This window comes from Drosophila grimshawi, unplaced genomic scaffold (assembly GCF_018153295.1).
Source record: "Drosophila grimshawi isolate 15287-2541.00 unplaced genomic scaffold, ASM1815329v1 contig_511, whole genome shotgun sequence".
NCBI classification, from domain to species: Eukaryota; Metazoa; Arthropoda; class Insecta; order Diptera; family Drosophilidae; genus Drosophila; species Drosophila grimshawi.
In genome coordinates this window covers 10,001-17,500 of record NW_025063320.1, presented here as the reverse complement: position 1 = coordinate 17,500, position 7,500 = coordinate 10,001, and the positions used below count along the sequence as shown (strand labels likewise).

The following is a 7,500-nucleotide window of genomic DNA, read 5'->3' as shown; positions in this document are numbered from 1 at the left end:
TGAACCTGAATATCCGTTATGGAAAATTCATCATTAGAATTGTAATATTTAATTAATATTATAATAATAGTGTGCATTTTTTCCATATAAGGACATTGTAATCTATTAACATAATTAATTTATCAAAAAATTGTGAATTATTGATTATTTCAATTATAGTGCTTGCATTATAACATGATATAAATGTCATAAATTTGATAAAGTGCTGATAGATTTATATGAATACAGTGCGTTAATTTTTCGGAATTATATAATGGCATAATTTTCAATGATTTTTGTGTTTATTATATGCACTTGTATGATTAACAATGCGAAAGATTCAGGATACCTTCGGGACCCGTCTTGAGACACGGACCAAGGAGTCTAACATATGTGCAAGTTATTGGGATATAAACCTAATAGCGTAATTAACTTGACTATTAATGGGATTAGTTTTTTAGCTATTTATAGTTAATTAACACAATCCCGGGGCGCTCTATATAGTTATGTATAATGATATTTATATTATTTATACCTCTAACTGGAACGTACCTTGAGCATATATGCTGTGACCCGAAAGATGGTGAACTATACTTGATCAGGTTGAAGTCAGGGGAAACCCTGATGGAAGACCGAAACAGTTCTGACGTGCAAATCGATTGTCAGAATTGAGTATAGGGGCGAAAGACCAATCGAACCATCTAGTAGCTGGTTCCTTCCGAAGTTTCCCTCAGGATAGCTGGTGCATTTAACTGTTGTATAAAATAATCTTATCTGGTAAAGCGAATGATTAGAGGCCTTAGGGTCGAAACGATCTTAACCTATTCTCAAACTTTAAATGGGTAAGAACCTTAACTTTCTTGATATGAAGTTTAAGGTTATGATATAATGTGCCCAGTGGGCCACTTTTGGTAAGCAGAACTGGCGCTGTGGGATGAACCAAACGTAATGTTACGGTGCCCAAATTAACAACTCATACAGAAACCATGAAAGGCGTTGGTTGCTTAAAACAGCAGGACGGTGATCATGGAAGTCGAAATCCGCTAAGGAGTGTGTAACAACTCACCTGCCGAAGCAACTAGCCCTTAAAATGGATGGCGCTTAAGTTGTATACCTATACATTACCGCTAAAGTAGATGATTTATGTTACTTGTAATATAAATTTTGAAACTTTAGTGAGTAGGAAGGTACAATGGTGTGCATAGAAGTGTTTGGCGTAAGCCTGCATGGAGCCGCCATTGGTACAGATCTTGGTGGTAGTAGCAAATAATCGAATGAGACCTGGGAGGACTGAAGTGGAGAAGGGTTTCGTGTGAACAGTGGTTGATCACGAGTTAGTCGGTCCTAAGTTCAAGGCGAAAGCCGAAAATTTTCAAGTATAGAAAAATCAAAATATATTTTGCATCATACCGATTTTTATACACTTGAATAATTTTGAACGAAAGGGAATACGGTTCCAATTCCGTAACCTGTTGAGTATCCGTTTGTTATTAAATATGGGCCTCGTGCTCATCCTGGCAACAGGAACGACCATAAAGAAGCCGTCGAGAGGTATCGGAAGAGTTTTCTTTTCTGTTTTATAGCCGTACTACCATGGAAGTCTTTCGCAGAGAGATATGGTAGATGGGCTAGAAGAGCATGACATATACTGTTGTGTCGATATTTTCTCCTCGGACCTTGAAAATTTATGGTGGGGATACGCAAACTTCTCAACAGGCCGTACCAATATCCGCAGCTGGTCTCCAAGGTGAAGAGTCTCTAGTCGATAGAATAATGTAGGTAAGGGAAGTCGGCAAATTAGATCCGTAACTTCGGGATAAGGATTGGCTCTGAAGATTGAGATAGTCGGGCTTGATTGGGAAACAATAACATGGTTTATGTGCTCGTTCTGGGTAAATAGGGTTTCTATCATTTATGGTAGATTCTTGTTCCCCGGATAGTTTAGTTACGTAGCCAATTGTGGAACTTTCTTGCTAAAATTTTTAAGAATACTAATTGGGCAACTGATTAGTTCTTTTAAATTATAACGATTATCAATTAACAATCAATTCAGAACTGGCACGGACTTGGGGAATCCGACTGTCTAATTAAAACAAAGCATTGTGATGGCCCTAGCGGGTGTTGACACAATGTGATTTCTGCCCAGTGCTCTGAATGTCAAAGTGAAGAAATTCAAGTAAGCGCGGGTCAACGGCGGGAGTAACTATGACTCTCTTAAGGTAGCCAAATGCCTCGTCATCTAATTAGTGACGCGCATGAATGGATTAACGAGATTCCTACTGTCCCTATCTACTATCTAGCGAAACCACAGCCAAGGGAACGGGCTTGGAATAATTAGCGGGGAAAGAAGACCCTTTTGAGCTTGACTCTAATCTGGCAGTGTAAGGAGACATAAGAGGTGTAGAATAAGTGGGAGATATTAGACTTCGGTTTGGTATCGACAATGAAATACCACTACTCTTATTGTTTCCTTACTTACTTGATTAAATGGAACGTGTATCATTTCCTAGCCATTATACGGATGTATTTATTATATCTTATGGTATTGGGTTTTGATGCAAGCTTCTTGATCAAAGTATCACGAGTTTGTTATATAATCGCAAACAAATTCTTTAATAAGAAAATGCATTTATGTATTTTTGATTTAAAAATTTGGTATAACTCCAATTACTCAGGTATGATCCAATTCAAGGACATTGCCAGGTAGGGAGTTTGACTGGGGCGGTACATCTCTCAAATAATAACGGAGGTGTCCCAAGGCCAGCTCAGTGCGGACAGAAACCACACATAGAGCAAAAGGGCAAATGCTGACTTGATCTCGGTGTTCAGTACACACAGGGACAGCAAAAGCTCGGCCTATCGATCCTTTTGGTTTAAAGAGTTTTTAACAAGAGGTGTCAGAAAAGTTACCATAGGGATAACTGGCTTGTGGCGGCCAAGCGTTCATAGCGACGTCGCTTTTTGATCCTTCGATGTCGGCTCTTCCTATCATTGTGAAGCAAAATTCACCAAGCGTTGGATTGTTCACCCATGCAAGGGAACGTGAGCTGGGTTTAGACCGTCGTGAGACAGGTTAGTTTTACCCTACTAATGACAAAACGTTGTTGCGACAGCATTCCTGCGTAGTACGAGAGGAACCGCAGGTACGGACCAATGGCACAATACTTGTTCGAGCGAACAGTGGTATGACGCTACGTCCGTTGGATTATGCCTGAACGCCTCTAAGGTCGTATCCGTGCTGGACTGCAATGATAAATAAGGGGCAATTTGCATTGTATGGCTTCTAAACCATTAAAAGTTTATAATTTATTTTATAAACGACAATGGATGTGATGCCAATGTTATTTGTAACATAGTAAATTGGGAGGATCTATGATCACCTGATGCCGTGCTAGTTACATATTTAAACATTATTTAATACAATGACAAAGCCTAGAATCAATTGTAAACGACTTTTGTAACAGGCAAGGTGTTGTAAGTGGTTGAGCAGCTGCCATACTGCGATCCACTGAAGCTTATCCTTTGCTTGATGATTCGAAAATGTTAATAAAACAACAAATATAAAATATAATATGTGTGTTATGGTTGTTAAACACCAACTAAAACATATATATATATATATATTGTATGAGTTGTTTAAAGGTGCCATATTTGTTAATTTACTTATGATATTTTATATATTTCTTTGTAAGTTGATAATGTGTGGACCGGACCTTAAGAAAATGTTATATACAAAAAGCTTTTTGATGATGCAATACAAAATTTATGTTATTTTATAAATAACATTCTTTTCAGAATAATTGAATTGTTATTGAAAGGAATAAAGAAATTAAATTGTTTTAAACAAAACAGAGAAAGAAGAACACACATTTTATTATATATATCAGTATATATATATATATATATATATATATATATATATATATATATATATGATAACTGCGAAAGGCAATAGAAAACACAAAAAAATAAATATATGAAATCATATTAAAAATATATTATAATTCAATCAATGGAGAACAGTAATATGCGAATGAAAAATTTACACTCTTAAACATAAATGTTATATTTAGTGTGAAATAGAAGTTTATATTTTATTTGATATTGCATAATAATAATAAACCGATTAATAAAATTTACACTCATGAGACTTGGAATTGTTATGAAATTCAATTCAGTGTTTTCCAATACAAAATGTCAAATAATATCATGAAACATATAAATTACATGTTAGATAATAACATATGACACAAACAATGTGATATAATAGAATTTAACATGTAAAATAAATGTTGGGTAATAACGTATGGAACAACTCTACTACAATAAAAAATGTTTGCTATAGACAAAATTATATATGGAAATCACATGATTGTGGAGTATTGTCTTGCCGGCAGCCGTCAATTATAGTTCAAATTATTAAATATTTAAGTTATTCGTGTGTTATATTTAAATTAATACATGAAGAATTAATAGTGAGTGGTTGCATTTGAAAAAAGTATCATTCTTAAGGAAATGGTGTTCAAAAACCTATATATGGAGTGGTGTCGCGCACGGCAAGTCATATGAGAAAAAGTAAAAGTAACAAAATAATATGACTGTGGAGTATTGTCTTGCCGGCATGGGTCATTTATTGGGCAAATTATGAAATGTTATGAAATTCAATTCAGTGTTTTCCAATACAAAATGTCAAATAATATCATGAAACATATAAATTACATGTTAGATAATAACATATGACACAAACAATGTGATATAATAGAATTTAACATGTAAAATAAATGTTGGGTAATAACGTATGGAACAACTCTACTACAATAAAAAATGTTTGCTATAGACAAAATTATATATGGAAATCACATGATTGTGGAGTATTGTCTTGCCGGCAGCCGTCAATTATAGTTCAAATTATTAAATATTTAAGTTATTCGTGTGTTATATTTAAATTAATACATGAAGAATTAATAGTGAGTGGTTGCATTTGAAAAAAGTATCATTCTTAAGGAAATGGTGTTCAAAAACCTATATATGGAGTGGTGTCGCGCAAGGCAAGTCATATGAGAAAAAGTAAAAGTAACAAAATAATATGACTGTGGAGTATTGTCTTGCCGGCATGGGTCATTTATTGGGCAAATTATGAAATGTTATGAAATTCAATTCAGTGTTTTCCAATACAAAATGTCAAATAATATCATGAAACATATAAATTACATGTTAGATAATAACATATGACACAAACAATGTGATATAATAGAATTTAACATGTAAAATAAATGTTGGGTAATAACGTATGGAACAACTCTACTACAATAAAAAATGTTTGCTATAGACAAAATTATATATGGAAATCACATGATTGTGGAGTATTGTCTTGCCGGCAGCCGTCAATTATAGTTCAAATTATTAAATATTTAAGTTATTCGTGTGTTATATTTAAATTAATACATGAAGAATTAATAGTGAGTGGTTGCATTTGAAAAAAGTATCATTCTTAAGGAAATGGTGTTCAAAAACCTATATATGGAGTGGTGTCGCGCAAGGCAAGTCATATGAGAAAAAGTAAAAGTAACAAAATAATATGACTGTGGAGTATTGTCTTGCCGGCATGGATAATTTATTGGGCAAATTATGAAAAAATGAAGTTAATCTTGTATTATATTTTATTTAATACATGAAGAATTAATGTTGGGTGGTAGCATTTGAAAAAAGTATCATGCTTAAAGAGATGGTGTTCAAAAACCTATATATGGAGTGGTGTCGCGCAAGGCAAGTCATATGAGAAAAAGTAAAAGTAACAAAATAATATGACTGTGGAGTATTGTCTTGCCGGCATGGATAATTTATTGGGCAAATTATGAAAAAATGAAGTTAATCTTGTATTATATTTAATTTAATACATGAAGAATTAATGTTGGGTGGTAGCATTTGAAAAAAGTATCATGCTTAAAGAGATGGTGTTCAAAAACCTATATATGGAGTGGTGTCGCGCAAGGCAAGTCATATGAGAAAGAGTAAAAGTAACAAAATAATATGACTGTGGAGTATTGTCTTGCCGGCATGGATAATTTACTGGGCAAATTATGAAATAATGAAGTTAATCTTGTATTATATTTAATTTAATACATGAAGAATTAATGTTGGGTGGTAGCATTTGAAAAAAAGTATCATGCTTAAAGAGATGGTGTTCAAAAACCTATATATGGAGTGGTGTCGCGCAAGGCAAGTCATATGAGAAAAAGTAAAAGTAACAAAATAATATGACTGTGGAGTATTGTCTTGCCGGCATGGATAATTTATTGGGCAAATTATGAAATAATGAAGTTAATCTTGTATTATATTTAATTTAATACATGAAGAATTAATGTTGGGTGGTAGCATTTGAAAAAAGTATCATGCTTAAAGAGATGGTGTTCAAAAACCTTTATATGGAGTGGTGTCGCGCAAGGCAAGTCATATGAGAAAGAGTAAAAGTAACAAAATAATATGACTGTGGAGTATTGTCTTGCCGGCATGGATAATTTATTGGGCAAATTATGAAATAATGAAGTTAATCTTGTATTATATTTAATTTAATACATGAAGAATTAATGTTGGGTGGTAGCATTTGAAAAAAAGTATCATGCTTAAAGAGATGGTGTTCAAAAACCTTTACATGGTGAGTGGTGTGTGCTCATCTATTATATGAAGATTTCATATAATTTATTAAAGATTATGTTATACGCTCATGTTTGTGTTTGAGTATGTTCGTTCGTTATTAATAATAATTGCTTGGCTGCGATAAAAAAAGATAATTGCGGAATTTGCCAAGGTATGTTGTTGGAAATATTGTATTAAAATCTTTATTTCCACAATATATTATAATAGGTTTCCTTTTATCGTTAATTTCTCTCTTATAACAAACAAATGTAACCGATTGAAAATTGATATAGCAGATGTGGATGCATTTGTTGTGTCAATGAGTAAATTGGTTAAAACATGTCATATTTTTATATATTATTTGTCATCATTAAAAAATTCACATTTCTTTGCTGAATGTGAGTTGGAGTGCTTTTCTTGATATATATATATTATTTCAAAATTAAATGTCGTAAAATATCAATTTGTTGTCATAATAAATTTGATTTATTTCTCCATATATTTTATGTGGGAAGTGAACAAAAAATCAAAGTGTGATAATATATTATATTAAGCAAGTGCAATTAATAAAATATTGTTGAACGAAATTTATATAGATTACTTTGTCAATTTTATTAAATTAACGAAAATGAAATGCTATCTAATAATAGCCATATTCGTTTATTATCTAGTTTAAATATACATCTATATTATTTTATTCAAAAGTATTAATCAATTTGTCATATATTATTAGATTTGTATATTAATGTATTTTATATATATGTATAATATATTTGTACATATATAAATAAAAACATTATTCTGGTTGATCCTGCCAGTAGTTATATGCTTGTCTCAAAGATTAAGCCATGCATGTCTAAGTACACACGAATTAACAGTGAAACC

At 32.5% G+C, this 7,500-nt stretch overlaps 2 non-coding genes across 2 annotated transcripts in view; both read left to right on the top strand.

Annotated features, from left to right (window-relative positions):
• Positions 1-3,517, top strand: part of LOC122322645 — a 3,958-nt gene extending 441 nt beyond the window's left edge. The window contains exon 1 of the ribosomal RNA XR_006246745.1: positions 1-3,517. This exon is cut by the window's left edge and continues 441 nt beyond it. This is a non-coding gene — a ribosomal RNA (large subunit ribosomal RNA).
• A 3,896-nt stretch (positions 3,518-7,413) lies between these two features.
• Positions 7,414-7,500, top strand: part of LOC122322639 — a 1,995-nt gene continuing 1,908 nt past the window's right edge. The window contains exon 1 of the ribosomal RNA XR_006246739.1: positions 7,414-7,500. This exon is cut by the window's right edge and continues 1,908 nt beyond it. This is a non-coding gene — a ribosomal RNA (small subunit ribosomal RNA).